This window comes from Callithrix jacchus, chromosome 8 (assembly GCF_049354715.1).
Source record: "Callithrix jacchus isolate 240 chromosome 8, calJac240_pri, whole genome shotgun sequence".
Taxonomy (NCBI): domain Eukaryota; kingdom Metazoa; phylum Chordata; class Mammalia; order Primates; family Cebidae; genus Callithrix; species Callithrix jacchus.
In genome coordinates this window covers 106,834,864-106,855,908 of record NC_133509.1, presented here as the reverse complement: position 1 = coordinate 106,855,908, position 21,045 = coordinate 106,834,864, and the positions used below count along the sequence as shown (strand labels likewise).

Sequence of the window (21,045 nt, the reverse complement as noted above, 5' to 3'; positions counted from 1 at the left end):
AGTGACATCATGGCAGGGTTATAACTGCAGGGATGGTGGAGGAGCCAGAGGTTGTGTCTGTTACCACTGTGGACTGTCCTGGCCAGAGCATGCCTTATCATCGGACACACAGATTAAACCAATGTAGACGTGTGACTAACCAGGACAAAGTCTTTCCTTGAGACTGAGACAAAGATGCTGGAAGAAAGAAGATTCCTCCCCGTGAGGTGACTGTCGAAAAGATGTGAGGGTAGAAATATTAGTGACCATCTTCTTTTTCTCTCATGACATAGGAGGAGGAAGACAAGGTGTCAAGAGTGCCGACAATGTCATTTAAGTCCCTGGATCCAGCTAAGTCTGAATTCTCAGATTATGTGGCCACATACACTTATTTTTGCTTGAGATACTTGGATTTGCTTCCGTTCAGTTGGGGTACTGGTATTTGTTCAGAGAGAAGACTGAACCCCGTCACTAACATCACTATCATGTGGCGTTCAAGTTCCTTTGCACTCTGGCCCCACTGGCACATCTAGGTTTAGCCGTTGCTGTTCATCTTCATATGCCCAAGAACGAGGTAATCTCAACTACAGAAAACTCCCTCAACCAAGAATTCCCAATAAGCAAAGTTCAACTTATATCTATTTCCAAATACATTTTTGATAGTCAATTGGTCATTCCTGTTAAGAATAATTAGAAAACATAAGAATCTTGCACCAGCCTAGGCAACGTGATGAAACCCTGTCTCTACAAAAAATACAAAATCAGCTCAGATCGGTGGCGTATGCCTGTAGTCCCAGCTACTCAGGAGGCTGAGGTGGGAGGATCACTTGAGCCTGGGAGGTCAAGGCTGCAGTAAGCCAAGACTGCACCACTGCAATCCAGCCTGGGCATCAGAGTGAGACCTTGTCTGGGCGGGGGAAGACCCTTGGGATTAGAAACAGATTTTTTTTAAGTGGGGGAAGGGGATTTTAAGGCAGATGGCAGGCAGGGGAAGTGGTTTTTGCAGAGATGCTTTTGAAATCTAAAGGAAGCCAAAAAACAAATGAAAACCTAGAAGTGGCAGCATATGCTTTGGCATGACACTAAATACCCTACACATGGGGGTGAGGTATCTGAGGACTCCCTAATCACCCATGTCAACTAAGTTAAATAAAGATGTATCTATCCACTTTACCCTTCAGCCACAGGGAGACCCAGAGGTCAGCAGTCAGCCTCTCTGACAGAAAGGCATTGAACATTTGTACAGAAGGCCTGGCACGGAGGAAATGGCCTTGCGCGTGAGAATTGTGCACTGAGTGTAATAAAGCAAAATCACCTGTGAACATTTCACTGCGGGTGGTGGGGGGAAAGAGGGTGATATCCTGGAAAACAGCAAAAGGAACTGAAAATTCACTGTGGCACACTGCTCTTACCAACACAGGTGAGTAAAATGTGACTCACAATCTACTTTTCTCATTTAACTTTCAGTAAATATGACAAATACTTACTGGACAGTTTTGCTTACACCTAGATTTCCCCTATCCCTGTTTTCACTAGAGTTTTAAATTCGTCAACATGGACTCCTCCCACCAGAAAGGTTTTAGAGGACCTCAGTCTCTGTATGGGGGACACTAAGTCTCCTTTGCCCATTCCTTGCATTTGATCACCTGTATAGTTTTGTTTACATTGAAATGCCCCAAGCACACTCTTGCCATCCCTGTCCCTGACTCCATTTCTGCAGGCCCCAGACCCCTCGGTCCTCCAAGGTCCAATTCATCTACTTAGCCTATTCAGGGAAATCTCTCAGCGGGAAGTCATCTCTCCCTCGTTTTCCATATATGGAAAATGCATATATATTGAAGTTCTCTCTCCCTCATTTTCCATACATTGCTTACCACATTTGTTTCCCTTTTATTCCTCCTCCAGAATCTTAAGTTTCTTGAACACAGGAGCCATATTCGATTAATCATTATCTGGAAATGGGTCCTTGGTAGGAAGAGAGATGCACTGTCTGACACAGACCAGCAGGGCAAGGAGTGGGGAGGAGCGGCAGAGACACCAGGGCAGCTGTGACCTGAGGTAGGGAACACCCCTCCCCCACAACCCCATTAAGAGTTGACTAAACCAGAGATTGTTTCCAGGTGCACACTCTTTCAGTAACAACCGCAAAGCAATCACAATTTCTCAGCCTTATTCTGCAACTGGGAGGAATGCAGATCAAGAGAGTTCAGCTACTTTGTCTCCTGTCACACACCCCTGGCTATCTGCAGAAACCAGCAGCCAAGCCCTAAACTACCTACTATCCTGAAAGTACCTTCCCCCCCACCCCACCCAAAAGTAGTCTAAAATGTAATCAATAAATTTATTCTTTGTGAATGCGTCCTTTCTGTTTTGACCAGCTGCTGAATCACTCTTTGTATTAGGATGTACGGTCAGCAAATAATATAATGGCATCTTCCTGCTTGGTTTGGAATCTAAACACTGTAGCACTTACACAGAAGTTTAAGGGGAAAATATATTGGACATGTTATTTAAAGTTATCTTTTTTTCTAGAGAGGTCACACCAAAAAATGAAGCCAGCTCAAAAGGTGTTTCTCTTTGATTGGGCAGTATAGACATACATAATATTTTCTTTTTTTTTTTGAGATGGAGTTTCGCTCTTGTTACCCAGGATGGAGTGTAATGGCATGATCTCGGCTCACTGCAACCTCCACCTCCTGGGTTCAAGTGATTCTCCTGCCTCAGCCTCCCGAGTAGCTAGGATTACAGGCATGTGCCACCATGCCCAGCTAATTTTATATTTTTAGTAGAGACAGGGTTTCTCTGTGTTGGTCAGGCTGGTCTTGAACTCCCAACCTCAAAGGATCCACCCACCTTGACCTCCTAAAGTGCTGGGATTACTGGCTTAAGCCATCGCTCCCGGCCTGATATACATAGTATTTTTCTAATTGAAATTGGTTGTTAATGATTTTTAAATGAATTAAAATTCAGCAACAACAGGGCTTTCTGAGCAGCACATATTTCTCGCTTCAACGCAGTCTCCATCTGTCCCTAATGCAGTGCCAACCCAGAGGTCCAGGGTCAGATGCCATTCATCATCACACATGGATGGCTGTTTTGCTTTCAGACAAAAGGAAATGCTATTTGGTACCCAGGTCTCTCTTGACAATGAGTCAGAGGACCCCATATTTCAAGAAAAACAGATACAAATGTATTTCTGGGAATAAAAACTTTCTATATATGTAATGTGCAAACAAAGCATGTTTCTGATTTGTAAAAATTACAACTTAAGCTACCACTGTGAAAGAAACCTTATTTCCTTTACCTAACTGGTCTATTGAGTGAGTTTGCAACTCATTTTTAAAATGCTTTTTCCTTCCTTCCTTCATTTCACAAATAGTTCTTAAACAATTATATGAATCACAATCTGTCATAGAGGCTGAAGCTACAACAGGAAATAAGAGTCCCTGCATTTATGGAATGTATATTCTAGCAGAGTACGGAATGTATATTCTAGCAGAGGGAGACAAATATGTAAATACACATAATGCAATGTTGTGGTAATAAAGCTATGATCAAAAATAGGGCAGGTAAGAAAATGAACAATGAGAAGGGGCAGGACTTATTCCTTTAGCTAGAGTGTTCTGAGATGGCTTTAACTATCAAGATTTTATATTAGTCCTTACTCTGAAATCAAACAATTGTTTTAATAACCAATTACGATCATGCACCATGAGTCAGTGGTGGACCACAAATATGAAAGGGGTCCCATGAAACTGTAATACCATATTGTTACTGTATCTTTTCCATGTTTAGATATATTTAAGTATAAAATACCACTGTGCTGCAATTGTCTACAGTATTCATACAGTAACATAATGCACGGTTTGTAGCCTAGGAGCGCTATACCACATAGCTTAGGCACACACTAGGCTATACCATCTAGGTTGTGTAGGTACCCTCTAGATCAAAATCACCTAATGATCCATTTCTCCAAACATATCGTGGTAAGTGACACATGACTGTGTTATCAACACCTTTCATCTGAAAACTTTGCCGTTATCTCTCTCTGCACCTATCAAATTTCTTCCTATTTCCCAAAGCCTGTCTCTTCCAGATCTGATGACAGAATGCTGTCTCTGAAGTAAACTATAATGTACTTACTGCCTTCATCATCTATTTGCTACCAAATCTGACTTATGAAATCCCCTGCATTTTTTCCTAAACTATCATTTAACATCTTTTCTTGCTAATTTTGTATTTATTCCTATCCTCTCTCCAATACAACTGAAATGGTGTCTAGGGTAGGGTCTCTGTTTATTCCCCATCTTGTGATACATGAAAGAGACTCTGGACTTCGGGGTCAGATAAGATATGAGCTTAAATCTTGGTTCCTCAATGACCATCTGACTTAGGGCAAGTGGCTGAACCTTTTTTCCACTCAGTTTCCTCATCTATAAAATGGGCATAATAGCACCTAACATCTCTTAAAGGGCTTTGACCTGCAAAAAGCTTAACAAATGCTGATTGTTATTTTGTAAGATCAGTCCACAGTCATATGACAGACCCATAATTTTGCATGCTGAGCAAGTTTTTGTTTTGGCAGTCAATTTTTATCAAGCATTTACTATATGTATTGGCCTTGTGCTGGAGGTGGAGATAAAATTCCAAACATAAATCATAAAACAAAAAAGCCAAGCAGACCAATAGCCAATGGAGTAGATAAACATTAATGTAAAACTAGAAGCTAGGATGACAGTCTCACCATATCATGGATATGAAGTGGATCTTGCCAGGCAAAATCAAGCAAGCAATAAGAACGAGTGCTGTAACCACGTGCACCTTGCATCCACACTCACACCAATCCATGCACCCACACTAGTCCAAGAATTCCTACCAATACTAGCCCATCCTTCCTCCCCAACCCACGGCTGTCACTCTGCAACTCAATAACTCAGCAAACATTTACCAGACTCCTACTATGTGCCACGCACTGTAAGAAACCCCAAGCATGCAGAGAAAACAAATAAAACATGGGCTTGCTCTGGGTGTCTGGCATAAGCCCTATCAATGCAGCAGCAGTCTCCTTTGTCACTTCTCTTCCTGCTGGTGATTAATGGTCTTTAACCTCCAGGAAACTGAGGCATCTTCGGTTACCACAAAGGTCTTGCCCACGCTGCCTTCTCCCACGTAGACGTCTGGGCCACTTGCTTTCTAATGGACTCCTCAGATTCCAAGGTGAGAACTGTGGAGCAGGATTCTCAGAGACTTGGGGGCCCTTCAAATGCTAGACTAACAGAGCAAGTCCTCAGGAACAGAAAATAAAAAGGAACCATTATCCTGAAATACTTATTTCTCAACAGACTCATGATAAAAATTATTAGAAAACAGGTACTGTGCTGTGAGAGTCCCATCCTCTTAAGTGTCTATGCTTTCTGTGCCCTGTACTTCATACAGGGTCCTGCATTCTCCTCATGGTTACACACACTCAACAGGTATTTTTTAATTATTCTTTCACAGATGAGAAAACTAAGGTTCAGAAACACAATTAATAGGATTTTTAAATGTCTGCTGTGCTCCTTTAAGAGCAAATAATAGCAGTTCTCTCTCTGGGCTCCAGGCTAGCCGGGTCTTCACGAGAGCAACACAGGTGCCTGGGGTGATTCCAGGGAGTGCTGCTGCCATGACCAGCTCTCATTCATGCAGGAGACCTCACCTTAGCAGGCTTTGTAGAATGCATGCTTCCATGTGTGCAAGAAAATAGGCTCTTGGGTCAAGCAGATACTAGTGAATGAGTGAACTCTACCATGGACAGATTTAAAGGTGGCTTTCTCTTTGATGGTTTAACCAAATTACTGTGAAATGCCAAGACGGTTAGCCTCTAAGACAATTCATTTGAATAGCCTGAGCTATTAATAAATGAGCATCTATTTGAACAGCCTGAGCTATTATTAAATGAGCATCTATTTTGTTCATATACAAATATTTACACTTCTTTTTGAAGTTACCACACATAAAAATTGTGGTTGTTTGTACCACCCTATGTTACTAGCACCTAAGAAGGAAAAGATAAATTTTCTATATAAAAGGTAGCCAAATAAGGACAACCAAAAGTTCTAACTGGGGTATTTCAGCCAGCTGGAATCTCCTATCAAATACACATACTCAAGATCACCAGAGGGAAGTGGTGAAGAACACCACTCTTTGGTGTCAGAAGGCCTGGATTTTACTTTTGATGCTGCTACTTCGCTTTGTGGATGTATGCAGGTTTATTTCTCCCTCTGAAGTTTTAAATTTCTTCAATCTAAAATTGGGACCCATCTTACAGAATGGTTGTAGAGTTCTAACAAGCATTGCTCTGCCTTTTTTCTTGATGGGAGGGATGGGGGGATGGGGAGAGAGGGGTGATTGCTTGCTTTACCTGCTGCCTTGATAGCTGGGGTAATAGCGAACCCCTCTCTTTTGGAATATGTGTAGGTGTTAGAAAATAAATGGTCTCTTCCAGGTCTCAGAGAGGCAACGGTGAAGTATTTGGCAGGCTTTCTGGTTTGTAACATCTCAAGTAGATACTCCTAGTTGTTATTTAACGTGACTCAGTAGGTTTCATGATCATTTTAACTGCCTACTAATAAGCATTTTTGCTTTCTTTACAGTTTGAAGTACTGTGGTCCATGAATGATTGGAACTCTTATTACAGACTTAATGTTTCCAAATTCTGGATTATTCTTTTGTCTTGACTACTCCAGAAAGATATTCCTCCATAAGAGAAACTGATATTGATTCAACCAATGCTTACTGAACACCTATTGGCAGCTATATGTTGGGACACTGGAAGAACGGATGCAAAGAAAAGTCAAATAGGCTTTTTGGTCCCAAGGAGCTTACTGTGATGGTTAATATTAAGTGCCAACCTGATTGGATTGAGGGATACAGAGTGTTGGTCCTGGGTGTGTCTGTGTGTGTGTTGCCCAAAACAGATTAATCATTTGGGCAACACACACATTTGTGTTCCCCCAGCGGGCAGGGGAAGGCAGATCCACCTTCTGCATTCAGTGTAATCTGATGGACACAATCCAAACAGCTTCCAGTGAATACAAAGCAGGCAGAAAAACGTGAAAAGCAGAGATGAGACAAGCCTCTCGGCCCACATCTTTCTCCCATGCTGGATGCTTTCTGCCCTCAAACATCTGACTCCAAGTTCTTAAGTTTTGGGACTTGGACTGGCTCTCCTTGCTCCTCAGCTTACAGACAGCCTATTATGGGACTTTGTGATTATGTAAGTTAATAATTAATAAACTCCCCAAGATATATATCATATATATAAGACATATATATAAATAAAAAGCTCCCTGATATAGCTATATATATCTTATATGATATATATATCTTATAAATATCTTATATCTATATATTATATAAAGATATATTTTATATATATCATATATAAGATATATATAGATATATCAGGGAGTTTTTTATTGTATATATTGGGAGTTTATATATATCATATATGTGAATGATATATATATTTTATTAATTCTGTCCTTCTAAGAGAATCCTAATACATATTTTGGTACCAGGAGTGGTACCAAAGAGGAACAGAATATTAAAGATGGAGTTCTTTCATTGGTTTTCAGGTTTCTGGAGTTGGCTGCTTAATATGATTAGACCCCAAAATGCTAAGGACTCTAATAGTATAGAAAACACTGATAGTCCTTGGCAGAAATTGTTTAAGGAGTTATGCAAAATAAATGCATTTGACACGGATTCACCACTCATGAGAGGCAAGGAGTTTTAGTGACTCTACACATAATACATTTGACCTAGAGGGAGAAACAAGGAACATAATGAAGCTGGTTGGTTGCTCCTAAGCTCAATGGACAAACTGACGAAAGAAAATAATGAACTCAGGGATTCTGTCTCATGGCTTCAGAAGCAGATACTGAGCCTCAAACCCTCTAGGATTGCCCCGAGTGAGAGTCTAATCTCCTGTAGGGAAAGAGCCAAAATTGTGGAAAAACAGACACAGGCTGTTAAAGGTGGCCCACTGTGAGCAAGCTGAAAATGCCTGATCTCCCTTGGCTTAATGTGGAGGAAGGGATCCAAAGATGTAGGGTGATTGGAATGACAGAGTGGATTAGTCACTTCAGATCTACTCATCCCAGCTGGGAGGGTCCAGAAGATGCATCCCTGACCAATGCCTTGTGAAACAAACTTGTGAGGGCAGCACCTGCATCTCTGAAGAGCCCCGTAATTGCTCTTCTCTGCATGTCAGATTTAATGGTGAAAACCACAGTTACTCAACTACAAAATTTAAATACAATAGGAATCATTGGATCCTGCGGTGGCAGAGGCCAAATGGCAACATTCAACCAACAAAGGCAAGGTGGGCACAGCTACCATAGTGAACAGCAGAGGCAAAGTGGCAATCAGAATAGTCTGACTTGCATAGAGCTCTGGCATTGGCTAATTAATCATGGGGTTCCTAGAAATTGATGGGAAGCCTACTGCATTCCTACTTAAATTATATAAAAAAGAAAAATTCTAGGGTGACCGGACAAAAGACTAATTCGAACTAGAAAAACATAGAATCACAGTTCCTCAATTTCCAGACTTGAGCCACTTTACAGACCCAGAACCCCTTGGATAAAGGGGAAGCTGGGTCTCCTTGAGGAAGCACCCTAACTATATTATCAAAAATGTATGCAGTGAATCATTCTCTCATTCTTCCCCAAGGAGACCACCAGCCTTTTACCAGGGTAACTGTGTACTGGGGAAAGGGAAATGACCTGACATTTCAGTGACCACTGGACACTGGCTCTGAACTGATACTGATTCCGGGGGACCCAAAATGTCATCCTCCTCCTCCAGTTAAAGTCAGGACTTATGGAGGTCAGGTAATTAATGGAGTTTTAGCTCAGGTGCAACTTATAATGGGTCCAGTGGGTTCCCAAACTCATACTGTGATAATTTTCCCAGTGCCAGAATGCACAACTGGCATAGACATACTTAGCAGAGGAGGATTTTGATAATTAAGTGGATAGGATGACATGATCTGTGGACACCACTCAGCCTCTTTCCCCAGCCACCCGTCATCATCGCCCAATGGGCTCATGAACAAGGTGGCCATGGTGGCAGGGATAAATGTTACACATGGGCTCAGCAACATGGACTCCTACTCACCCAGGCTGACCTGGCTATGGCCACTTCTGAGTGCCCAATTTGCCAGCATCAGAGACCAACACTGAGCCCTCAATATGGTACCATTCCTCAGGGTAATCAGCCAGCTACCTGGTGGCAAGTTGATTATATTGGACCTCTTTCATCATGGAAAGGGCAGAGGTTTGTCCTCACTGGAATATTTGCTCTGGATATGGGTTTGCCTATCCTGCATGTAATGCTTTTGTCAAGACTGCCATCTGTGGTCTCACAGAATGCCTTATCCACCGTCATGATATTCCACACAGCATTGCCTCTGACCAAGGAACTCATTTTACGGCCAAAGAAGTGTGATAGTGGGCTCATGCTCAAGGAATTCACTGTTCTTTCCATGTTCCCCATCATCCTGAAGCAGCTGGATTGATAGAACAGTGGAATGGCCTTTTGAAGTCACAATTACAACCCCAACTAGGTGACGATATTTGCAGGGTTGGGGCAAAGTTCTCCAGAAGACTCTGTATGCTTTGAATCAGAATCTGATATATGGTAGTGTTTCTCCCATAGCCAGGATTCACAGGTCCAGGAATCAAGAGGTGGAAGTGGAAGTGGCACCACCTACCATCACCCCTAGTGATCCACTAGCAAAAGCTCTGCTTCCTGTTCCCACGACATTACGTTCTGCTGGCCTAGAGGTCTTAGTTCCAGAGGGAGGGAGGAATGCTGCCACCAGGAGACACAACAACGATTCCATTAAACTAGAAGTTAAGATTGCCACCTGGACACTTTGGGCTCCTCCTACCTTTAAATCAACAGGCTAAGAAAGGAGTTACAGTGTTGGCTGGGGTGATTGATCCAGACTATCAAGATGAAATAAGTCTATTACTCCGTAGTGGAGGTAAGGAAGAATACATATGGAACACAAGGGATCCATTAGGGTGTCTCTTAGTATTACCATGCCCTGTGATTAAGGTCAATGGAAAACTACAACAGCCCAATCCAGGCAGGGCTACAAAGGGTCCAGACCCTTCAGGAATGAAAGTTTGGGTCACTCCACCAAAAAAAAAAAAAAAAAAAAACCCACGACCTGTTGAGGTGCTTGCTGCAGACAAAAGGAATACAGAATGGGTAGAAAAAGGTAGTCATCATTACCAGCTATGATCACATGACTGGCTGCAGAAATGAGGACTGTAATTGTCATGAGTATTTCCTCCTTTAGTTAAAAACATGTATGTGCATATATACACTTGTTCTAAGAAAATATCTTCATTTGATTTCCTTTTTCTCTGTCATGTGACATTAAGATTTATTGACTTCGCATCAGCATTTAAGTATTGTTAACTTTACGTAATAGTATTTGGGTTGGCAATTGGTGCATTTCCGGTTGTACGAAGGATAGTTGTAGTATGGTAGACATAATTATGACTAATTATTGTCTTTATTTGAAGATTATGTATGATCTCAGGAGCTGTGTATGGGTTCAAGTTGATAAGGGGCGGGCTTGTGATGGTTAATACTATCAACTTGATTGGATTGAGGAGATACAGAATATTGATCCTGGGTGTGTCTGTGTGAGTGTTGCCCAAAAGACATTAAACATTTGAGTCAGTGGGCTGGGGAAGGCAGATTCAACTTTAATCTGATGGGCACAATCTAATCATCTTCCAGTGAATATATAGCAGGCAGAAAAATGTGAAAAGGAGAGAGGGGCCTAGCCTCCCAGCCTTCATCTCTCTCCCATGCTGGATGCTTCCTGCCCTCGAACATCCTCCAATTTCTTTAGTTTTGGGACTTGGACTGGCTCTCCTTGCTCCTCAGCTTACAGACAGCCTATTGCAGGACCTTGTGATCATGTAAGTTAATACTTAATAACTTAATATTTAATAAACTCCCCTTTATATATATATACACACATGCACATATGTGTGTATATATATTACATATACATATTACATATATATTAGTTTTGTTCTTCTAAGAGAACCCTAATGCACTTACCCTCTAGTTTTTACTGTCACCAAACCAGCAGAGTCAGCTCATCTGGGGACTTGTTAGATATATATGCACGTTCTCGGGCCCTACCCCAGACAGAATGGATCAGAGACTCTGGGGGTGACCCCCAGGTGTTTCTGTGTTTCAATAAGCCCTCTTCAAAGATCATTCTCAAGTCAAAGCAACAAATATGTCATTAGCTTACTGAGTGAAATCTAAAAGTGCCTTTTGCCCTTTAGGGAAACAGGCCCAGAGGCCACAGGAGTTGGTGGAGTAACCGCAACCAGAACTCAGGTCTCCCACCCCCAATGGCCAGTCTTCTACTTTTCTGATGATTTAATCCCTAAATCCAATTGGAAGCCCCGAGTATTACCAGCCCAAAGTGCAAACACTTGTTCTCAAAGAATAGAAAAAGAAAGAACTTACTCTCTTTGAAAATAAGGTCCAATAAAAACTAATATCTGATCAAAATCATTCTGTAAACAAGCAGTAATTTCCCAAACCTTTAATACATTTCCAAGTTATATCTTATATTTATAAAAATTTGTGGTGGAGGGGGGACTGGGTAGAAATTTGATAATTGACTAGAATAATATTTGGAAGAATATACAGTTACAGACATGTTCATAGTGGCTCCCCTCCTTAGCAGATTATGGATAACCTTTATTTTTTTCTTCATATTTTCCTTAATAGCTAAATATCACTTTTGGAATCAGGGAAAAAGTTAAAATTGTTTTCTTGGCATATCCATATCATTCAACATGAAAGTTTATTTTGTAATTCTATTTATTTCCATACAGCAGGATAGTGTGTGTATAGTAATTATTTATATCGTGCCATATGTTACAATGAAGATGAAATTTGGTAAATATATTCCTTCCAGCTGGCACTGAGAAAGAAGAGGTTAAATGCATTCCTAGGTTCAGAGCACTATGCATTAAGACAAGCTAACTGCGAAGCTAAAGGAAAAATTAATCCCAGTATTGAGAGCTCTGGAAGCATCCTTTCGAAATACGTTTATGTGACACACAGCTCCTTATTCCCATCCCCTTGATATTTAACCCCTGGCACAAAACAGAATGTTCAGCAATTCCTGGCAAAGTCTTAGGAATTCAGGGGATAAAATGCATGGGAGAAGATGAGAGACATAAGAAACAGAATAATCCGGTTTTCACATAAAATTATGTCCCTGTAGACAATGAGACATCCAAAATTACTGGCAAATTTCACTGTCCACAGAAACCTTAAATTTTTTTTTCTTTCTCAAGAAGTGTCTACGGACTTCAAAAACATCTATGTTGGGGATCTTATTCTGCCTATCAGAAATAAATAAATGATGAAAATGAACTCATTTAAATAAACATTTCTGCCACAAAAGCATTGTAATGTTTCACGTGATAAGATGAAATTTATTGCTTCAAAGAAAAACTAGTCTAGTTTTACTGAAACTCTCAGCAATATAAATTCAGTGAATCTTAACTGAAATTCCTTAAAGAAAATTGGAAGTTAAGATCTGCTGGAATCAATATAAAAAGGAAACACCGGTGGCCTCTCTCCATCACAATACCTCCTAACAGCTGACATTTCTAGAACTTGCAAATGCTTTCAGGAAAAGACGAGTTATTGGAAATAGACTCTCCACATATATCTATAGTTTATAGTGCATGAGATCACATTTACACAATTTAGCTTAACAGTGGTACAGTATCAAAGAACTCAGAATTTATCATCTAGGCTTTCCCTGTTTAGCATGCAAGATTTGGCTTGCAAAGGTATCTCTTTCAAGAGTCTCACCAAATTTCCCTCAGCCCTCTACTTTCCTTCAGAGTAGTCCCACCCATTGCAAAAGTAATAAATTAAGAATAAATAAGCATCTTACAGAAAGTTTCCCACCAACATCCCAGCTCCCACTCCATGTAATTACCTATTTGCCTATGAAAACTGATCTATAAGAATCGTGTTGTCAACACAAAAAAAATAAACCTAACAGTTTAAGTCTTACACTTTTTAACAGACCATACACACGCACAAACTTGTAGCTCATTCTCTAACTCCATGTTGATACTTACAAGCTCAGTGCTTCCATCTCTCACCCACTCTGGAGAGAAAAGAGTCCAGAGGCAGATTTTACCTAGTCTCGATTATCTCTGCAGTTTTTCTTTGGGGCTGTTAAAGGTATTGATCAGAACTCACCTCCTAAGCATTGATAATTCCAAGTCCACGAGACCTCAAATACCTTCAGTTTGTAACATAGAAACGCCACTGGTCTCAACGAGAGAGAAAGAAAATAACGTTCCCACTCCGTCAAATTAACGGGAAAAAATGACATACAGCACCTTTCATTCTGAACAAAATTAAATTTTCTGGGTCACTTTCCCTGTCTCACTGGACCACTTTTTACGCAGCCTGCCGGTGACTGTAAACACGGTCTCCACTCCTCACGCAATCAGTTCAGTTGTCATTCTCTCCTAGCGAATAGCCACCGCTTCCTTTGCTAGCGCAGTTCCCAAACAACAAACCTCCCCACCCGCCCCTACTCTCCACACCTCACCACGGAGATTCGCCTTTTCTTCCAGACCACTGATGGGCGAGCTTGTTCACAGAAAAAGTTAATGAACGCCTGATTTAGAGGCAACGCTGCCCTACCTGCGATCACAACATCGGAAGGCTGGAAGTACCTAAAAGCGCCATCCTCTGCACCCTCGTCCCGGTCGGTGTGCGCTTCACACCCAGAAACCCAGGAACATGATTTATATGCAGACCTGCACCCATCCCACACAAGTCCACACGCCAGCTTGCCTAACCACTTATGTAAGCTCGTGCTTCCACAGTCCCAAACTGCAGACACACACACACGGGCACCTGTCACGCATCTGAAATGGACAAGCACCCACACCCAGGAGATGAAATCAACACATACGAGGTGGGGGGGGGGGGATACTGTTTTAAACCATGTTTTCCCCCGTTTGTTTCAAACCCATTTTGGTCACAAGTACAATTACCTTAGCAACCAAAGAATTGCCTTGACGCTCCCTCCGGCTCCTGAATTTCTCCTAAAGCCAACCTTGCGCAAGGTTCATGATAAAGCTGGAGAAGCCCAGGGAACCGGGGACCGGCAGCCTCTTGGGGGCGGAGGGGAAGTCTAGTCCGTCCCCGCGCCGCTCCCCACAGCCTCGCCTCCTCTTTCCGAGTTTCCGTGGTGGCGAGCGCAGGGGCTCAGCAAGCAGAGAGCGAAGCCCCGGGCCCGCGAGGAGGACGCGCGGCGGGTCGCATGGTGCCAGGACGCGGGGCGCTTGGGGTGTCTCCGGTGCGCTCCGGACTGGCCTGGCTCTCCGCTCACCCGGGAGCTCGCCGCTCGCCCGCCCGCCCCGGGCCGGCAAATGGTACGCGGAGGTCGGCCCGTCCCCTCGGCGCCCGCCGTCTCTCGCGGCTGTAGGAACCCGGCGCCCGGGCGGAGCTCTCGCCGCCGAGCAGGGCCGAGTGCGAGGAGCTGCCCCAACTCGCGAAGCTGTTCAGCTCCGCTGCCCACGAGCTGCTGCAGCGGCGCCCGCTGTCGGATGCCGAGCGGAGCTGCAGCCCCGTGCCCCGCGCACCTGGGTGCCGGCACCTGGGCACCGACCGCGTGGTGCAGGGAGGGGCCGGCGGGAGGGGACCAGCACCTGTGCGCGTCTCGAGGGCGCCGCCGTTCGGCTCACCTGTTCCCAGCGCGGCGGAAGGCGCAGACCGTGATTTGCCCGAGGAGAAGAAAACCTAGAAATTCCTCCTCCTCCAGAAGCCGCGAGAAAACCGGGAGACTGCCTTGACCGGGCGGAGGCTCCTTTTGTCAATTCCAGACTGACCCCGTCTGGAAACTTCAGAGGCGTTAAGGTTCTCTTAGGGATTCCCAGCTTCCGATTCCCTCACTGACGTGTTGCTGGCGCCCTCTAAATTAAAACGGGACACCGCGATCGTCAGTAATATTGTTCCTGATCTCGTCATTTTTATTTATTCAACCTGCACACCACGCGCTGCATTGGGAGTGTTATAAGATGATTCCTATCTGGAACACTACAAAAGTGCTTTCGAGAAAATTGACTCTCAAATATTCTTGGGGAAAGAAGAAAAATGTTAAAGACAGAAAATGAGAACGTGACTTGAAATGATGCCTTTCTTTAACGTGGGAGATTTGAAATGTGATGTTTATTTACAGATTCAGGAAGCTGCAGGTGGACATAGGACAAGATCGTTAGTGCTGGACGGGAACCATGGGATTTGTGTGCAATATCAATGCTATCAGTATCAAGAATAAATTCGAGATTTATTATTGAATTGTAATATGTCACCAGAAAAGGGGGGAAAAAACTTAAAATACCTAAATGCTTTTAAGGATGGATGACCTGGACTCTTCATTCACATGAGTCCAGAAGGGAAAGAGTAAAGTCTCCTTCCCAAAATATATCTTTTCCCACCATTCTACATTGATTAATAAATGTAGTCATTCTTTTATTCAATAAATAGTACCTGCTCGGTGTTAGACCCTCTGCTAGCATTAGAAATGGATGATAAAGGAAGCAGTCTCTGCCCTGAAGCCTTCAGGTCGAATGGGACAGTCCACAAGCAGATATGTGTGCTATGGTAGGCTTAGTCCACAAGAGGAGCCACAGAAACCTGGGGGGAAACCTGCAACCAAGAGAAGCCATCCCCTGCCTAGTGAGTAAAATAAAATTGTTAGCAGATGTCCCAGTTATTTATTAAAGTTGAAATAAAAAAGATTTCCTTCCCTAGGCTCAATACTTGGCTCAAGCTGGTTGTGGAGCTGGCTGTGGCTATTTGTCACAGTTAAATAATGAGCTGTGCATGGAAAGAAAGGTGATGACTAGGTGAACTTCCGCTTTGAGGAGCTCTGCATTTTTTATTTATGATTATTATTATTTTCTTGGAGACATAGTTTCACTCTTGTGTAGTGCAGTGGTGCAATCTCGGCTCACTGTAACCTCTACCTCTGGGGTTCAAGTGATTCTCCTGCCTTAGCCTCTCTAGTAGCTGGGATTACAAGTGTCCACCAGCTCATGTTTTGGTGTTTTTAGTCGAGGTGGTGTTTCATCATATTGGCCAGGCTGGTCTCAAACTCCTGACCTCAGGTGATCCACCCATCTCGGCCTCCCAAAGTATTGGGATTACAGGTGTGAGACACGTGCCCAGCTGTAGCTCTACATTTCTGAGGCTAGCAGCTTCTTGAGGGTCAGACAGAGCATGAAGGAATAACACTGTGGAAGTATGAACAGCAGACTCCAGGCTCATAAGAAAGCCTTACTGTGTACTTCTCTTTTAAAAAACACATATGTGAAATCAGATATTTATAGAAATTAGATATATATTTTCACATTGATACATTTTGTGTATATGGGATTCCCGATATAGCTACATAGTATGATACCTTACACATAGAATATCTGATTTCATTTATATGTGTATATATGGGGGGGTATTTTATATATTTATTTATTTATTTAATAGAGACAGGATGTGTCTCTATTTTTGCTGACATGCTCAAGAGATTGGTTTATGTGCTAGGGAATTGAGCAAAAAAATACATACATTAATAATACTGGAGCCAGTCATCTCACTGTTGGAGAAGGGAATTACCAATATAGAAAGGCAAGAGATCCAGTTACGTGGCTTGAAATTGTAAGTGAAGATATAAAATTATTTTGGATCCAAAGAGATTATAGACAGAAAGATAGAAGTGTATATGTGTGTATATATGTTGATATATTTCCTAGGTTTGTGAACTGAGAAGGCCTAAAAACAGTGGCACCCCAGTAGCAATGAACACACGTAACAATCAGATGTTGGTTTCTTCATACCATCCTCCAATAAAAGGAACCAGGATTCCTTGGTGTAGTGGATAAAACTAGAATAATTTGTTCTCCAAGGAAATGAGAAAGTACTTAAAGAATTATGAAGACATGTCAAAAGAATATAGAAGTCAGCTTGAAGAGGTTCCTGTTGGCCAATCTTGGACACTTTAAGGAGTAAAATTGTTAATGACAATGACAAATTTAACCCTTTGATTAAAATAAGAATCCATGAGTCCATGCTGATAGAAACAGAGAAAGGAACTCTATAGTAGAATGCAACTAATAAATGAAGAAGAAAAGATAGAATTCGAAAACCACCATTTGGCAACCACCATCTTAATGATTGATTCGGGCCAGAATCATCAGTAGATACTAAAATTGGTGGATAAAATTTTGATGAGGAACAGGATATTTACCTAGTCTCAAAGTATATCTCTAAAAATGTTGATTAATATATTATTAATTATTAATAAGTATAGCATACTAATTACTTAACATGCAGCTGTAAATACTTGGGAGATATCATCTTAATCAACTGGTAAAATTTTACATAAATGAAAACCAGCAATGGGGCAAATCAGCCTTGTGCTGCATGTTGATATGATATGCCAAGAATGTAGTGTCATTTCTTATGCATAAATATGTAAGTCACGATAAAACATCAGACAAATGCAAATTGAGAGAAAAATCAAGTAACTGGCCTGTACTCTTTAAAAATGTCAAGACTATGATAGTAAAGATTGTTCCAGATTGAAGGACAGTAAAGAGATGACACCACTAAATGCAGCAGCATGTGATCTTGAATGGGATCCAAAACGTATAAATGACTTTTGTGGCATACTCAGTGGATTCTGTGGATTTGATGGATTAAATTGGATAGTTGTTATTTTCCTGATGTACTCAAGTTAGAGTGTTCTTGTTTTTAGGAAGTATAAACTGAAATATGAAGCGGCAAAGGGACATCACATCTGCAACTTACCCTCAGAAGATGGTAAGGGAGCTCTTTGAATCATTTTTGTAGCTTTTGTAATTTATTATAACATTAATTCAAAATGAAACATTTACAAAAATACATTAAAGTATAATTGTTTTCCTTACCAAATAAAAAAATAGTCTTCCCTTTTCTAAAATGATCACCATGGGTTTCTTTAAGAATCAGCTCATGACTGGTTTTGCTAAAAATATGATTCGAGCTATTGCTACATACAATGATGTGATTCAGCCCAATATTTTGTTCATGCACTCAACAATTACTAATTGAGGGCACAGTGCATGCAAGGATCCTGAAATTCATCTAAAGTATAAAATGAAATAATATTTATAGGTAAAACCCTGATTCTTTTGATTACTTCATTATCAAGTGAGGAGTTGCAGGAAAGTGTGTAATAGAATCGATTGTGGTGTAGCTCTCAAAACGGGTGATAAATTGAACAGAAGAATGGAAATTAGTTGGCAATTTCATTTCAGTAACTTCATTGACAGGCCAAGGCAGAAAACTATTGTGTCAGTGCATTTTGTGCATGTATTGATAATGGTGGTTTTGGGGAGGATAATGAGTTTTGGGTCATGTGGCCCATTGATCAAGACTGCACATTCATAACATTTGACAGTTCATGATGCTTTTCTTCAAACTCTCACATTTTCTTTTTTTTCACTCAAGTTAGTCTTATTCTGAGAGATAAGGATTCTTTTCTTTGCATTTTGGCAATAAAAGGAGAAAAGATTCTGGGTCACTTTTGCTTCATGTAAAATCCTGAAAGAAAACAAATGCCTGATTAGATATGTTAGAAAATGTTTCTTTCAAACAATGGCTCAAAGGGCATAGAATTGGTATCTCCTGGGGTACTTATTAAAACTTAGCAATAAAGATTCTTGAACAACCAGGTGCAGTGGCACCACCTACTATCCCAGCTAACTCAGAAAGCTGAGGTGGGAGGATCAAGTGAGTCGAGGAGTTTGAATCCAGCCTGGACAACATCGTGAAATCCTGTTGCTAAAAAATTAAAAATAAAAAAAATTGGATCTGTTTCTTAAATATATGCTAATCATTTCTGATGGTTAAAAAAAAGATTATTGAACTTCATCTGAGATCTAATAAGTCACAATTTCTAGTGATGGAACCAGGGTATCTACTTTTGAACAAGAATTTGTGAATCACAGCCTATGGGGTCCTTCCTTCATAGAATGCCCAGCATTTCTGTTACCACTAATTGCATAATCCCCTTCTCAAGAAGAGTGTATGGCAAGCAAGTTGATTACAGTGTAAAGTGGATCTTTTTATTCCTCTTTGCAATGCGAAGTGGATTTTTTCTCTTTCTAGTATTAGCACTTGATCTACAGTTTTGAAAGCCATGTGTCTGAGAATGAATGTGTTTATATCACAGTGCTAGAATAGTTATGTTTCCAGACTTGGAAATAAAGTTATGTCAGAGTGCAATGCATATTTACAAAGTCCCATGCTTAATAATCAGAATGCAGGGATATGTATATGTACAGCCAATACATACAGAAACAAATCTACATCAATCATAACAAGTTTTTAAAAACCTACACCAGGCCCAAAATAACCCTGGAATACTGTTCACGCCAATTGTTTGGACCAAGTTTCTTAACCTAGGCATCTCCTAGACACTCTCATGCACTGCCTTTCAGAAGCCTGTAGTGATAATTATCACAGAATAGGCAGGTGCATGTGTAATATGACTTGAAAAGTGTACAGGTCTCCGTAACCAAAAGTATCCCACTTCTGTCTCCTTCCTGCTAGATACTGGGATATCCACAGTTGATTAGAATCAGTGACAGGCATGTTTGGTTAGGACCATGGTAAATAGGGAATATACTTCAGCAAGAAGGATCTTCTATAAAGTCAATATATGTCAATTACAAACCCTATCAAAAGTCCTAGTCATATGAGACAACAGGTAACCCAAAAAGCTAAGGACACTAAAATTAAATGCATAATACCCTGTAAAACACGAGAAAGACTTTTTATTAAGGAGAACTATATTTTAATTAATTAAAGTCCTTTTGCTGATATTTAAGAACTAGAGTTCAACTCACGTTATTGTCAGCCCTCTTACAAGTCCTATATTTGCCAACTCTTCATTGATTCTTTCTTTCTCTTTCTCTCCCTCTTTCCTTCCTTCCTTCCTTCCTTCTTTCCTTCCCTCCTTCCTTCTTTTCTCTTTTTCTTTTTCTTTTTTTTGGACAGAGTCTCACTCTGTCACCCAGGCTGGAGTGTAATGGTACAATCTCGGCTCACTGTAACCTCCACCTCCTGGGTTCAGCGATTCTCCTGCCTCAGCCTCCAAAGTAGCTGGGATGATAGGAATGTGCCATCACATCCAGCTAATTTTTGTATTTTTAGTAGAGACAGGGTTTCCCCATGTTGGGCAGGCTGGTCTCAAACCCCTGACCTCAGGTGATCCACCCACCTCCGCCTCCCAAAGTGCTAGGATTACACATATGAGCCACCACTCCCAGAGCATTCATTAATATTCTAAAGACCACAGAAATGAAATTTGTAAGATAATTTGAAATCAGTATGCCTTCAACTTTTGCTTTTTTTTCCTCAAGATTGCTTTGGCTATTTAAAAACTTTGTGCTTCATAGAATGCCCAGCATTTCTGTTTTACATTTTTTTTCTATTTCTGTGAAAAATGCCATTTGAATTTTGATAGTGATTGTGCTGAATCTGTATATCACTTCAGGTAGCGTACATATTTTGACAGTATTAATGTCTCCAATTCATGAATGTAAGATATCTTTTCATTTATTTGTGTCCTCTTCAATTTATTTTTATCAATGCTTTATAGTTTTCCATGTACAGATCTTTTACCTCCTTGGTTGAATTTATTTGTGAGCATTTTATTCTTCCTGATGCTATCATAAATGGGATTGTTTTATTAATTTATTTTTGATAGATCAATATTAGTATAAAGAAATGAAACTGATTTGTGTGTGATTTTATAAGCTGTAGTAATCAAGATGGTATGTTACTGGCATAAAAACAGACACAAAGACCAATAGAACAAAAGAGGAAGTCTGGAAATAAACTTAATAATATAATATGAAGTCATCTAATTTTTGACAAAGGCAC

At 41.1% G+C, this 21,045-nt stretch overlaps 1 protein-coding gene across 12 annotated transcripts in view; it reads right to left on the bottom strand.

The window, feature by feature from the left end:
• Positions 1-14,952, bottom strand: part of RGS6 (regulator of G protein signaling 6) — a 635,569-nt gene extending 620,617 nt beyond the window's left edge. For 4 of the 12 annotated variants that reach the window (XM_009006271.5, XM_002754069.6, XM_054240130.2 and 1 more), the window contains exon 1: positions 14,109-14,608. The gene's annotated coding sequence lies outside the window, so the exon portion shown is untranslated. Of the gene's footprint in view, positions 1-13,299; positions 13,834-14,108; positions 14,609-14,801 lie in introns of those variants that run through there. The other 8 variants (XM_035260908.3, XM_035260912.3, XM_035260913.3 and 5 more) reach the window with 3 other exon arrangements.
• Positions 14,953-21,045: the final 6,093 nt, after the last annotated feature.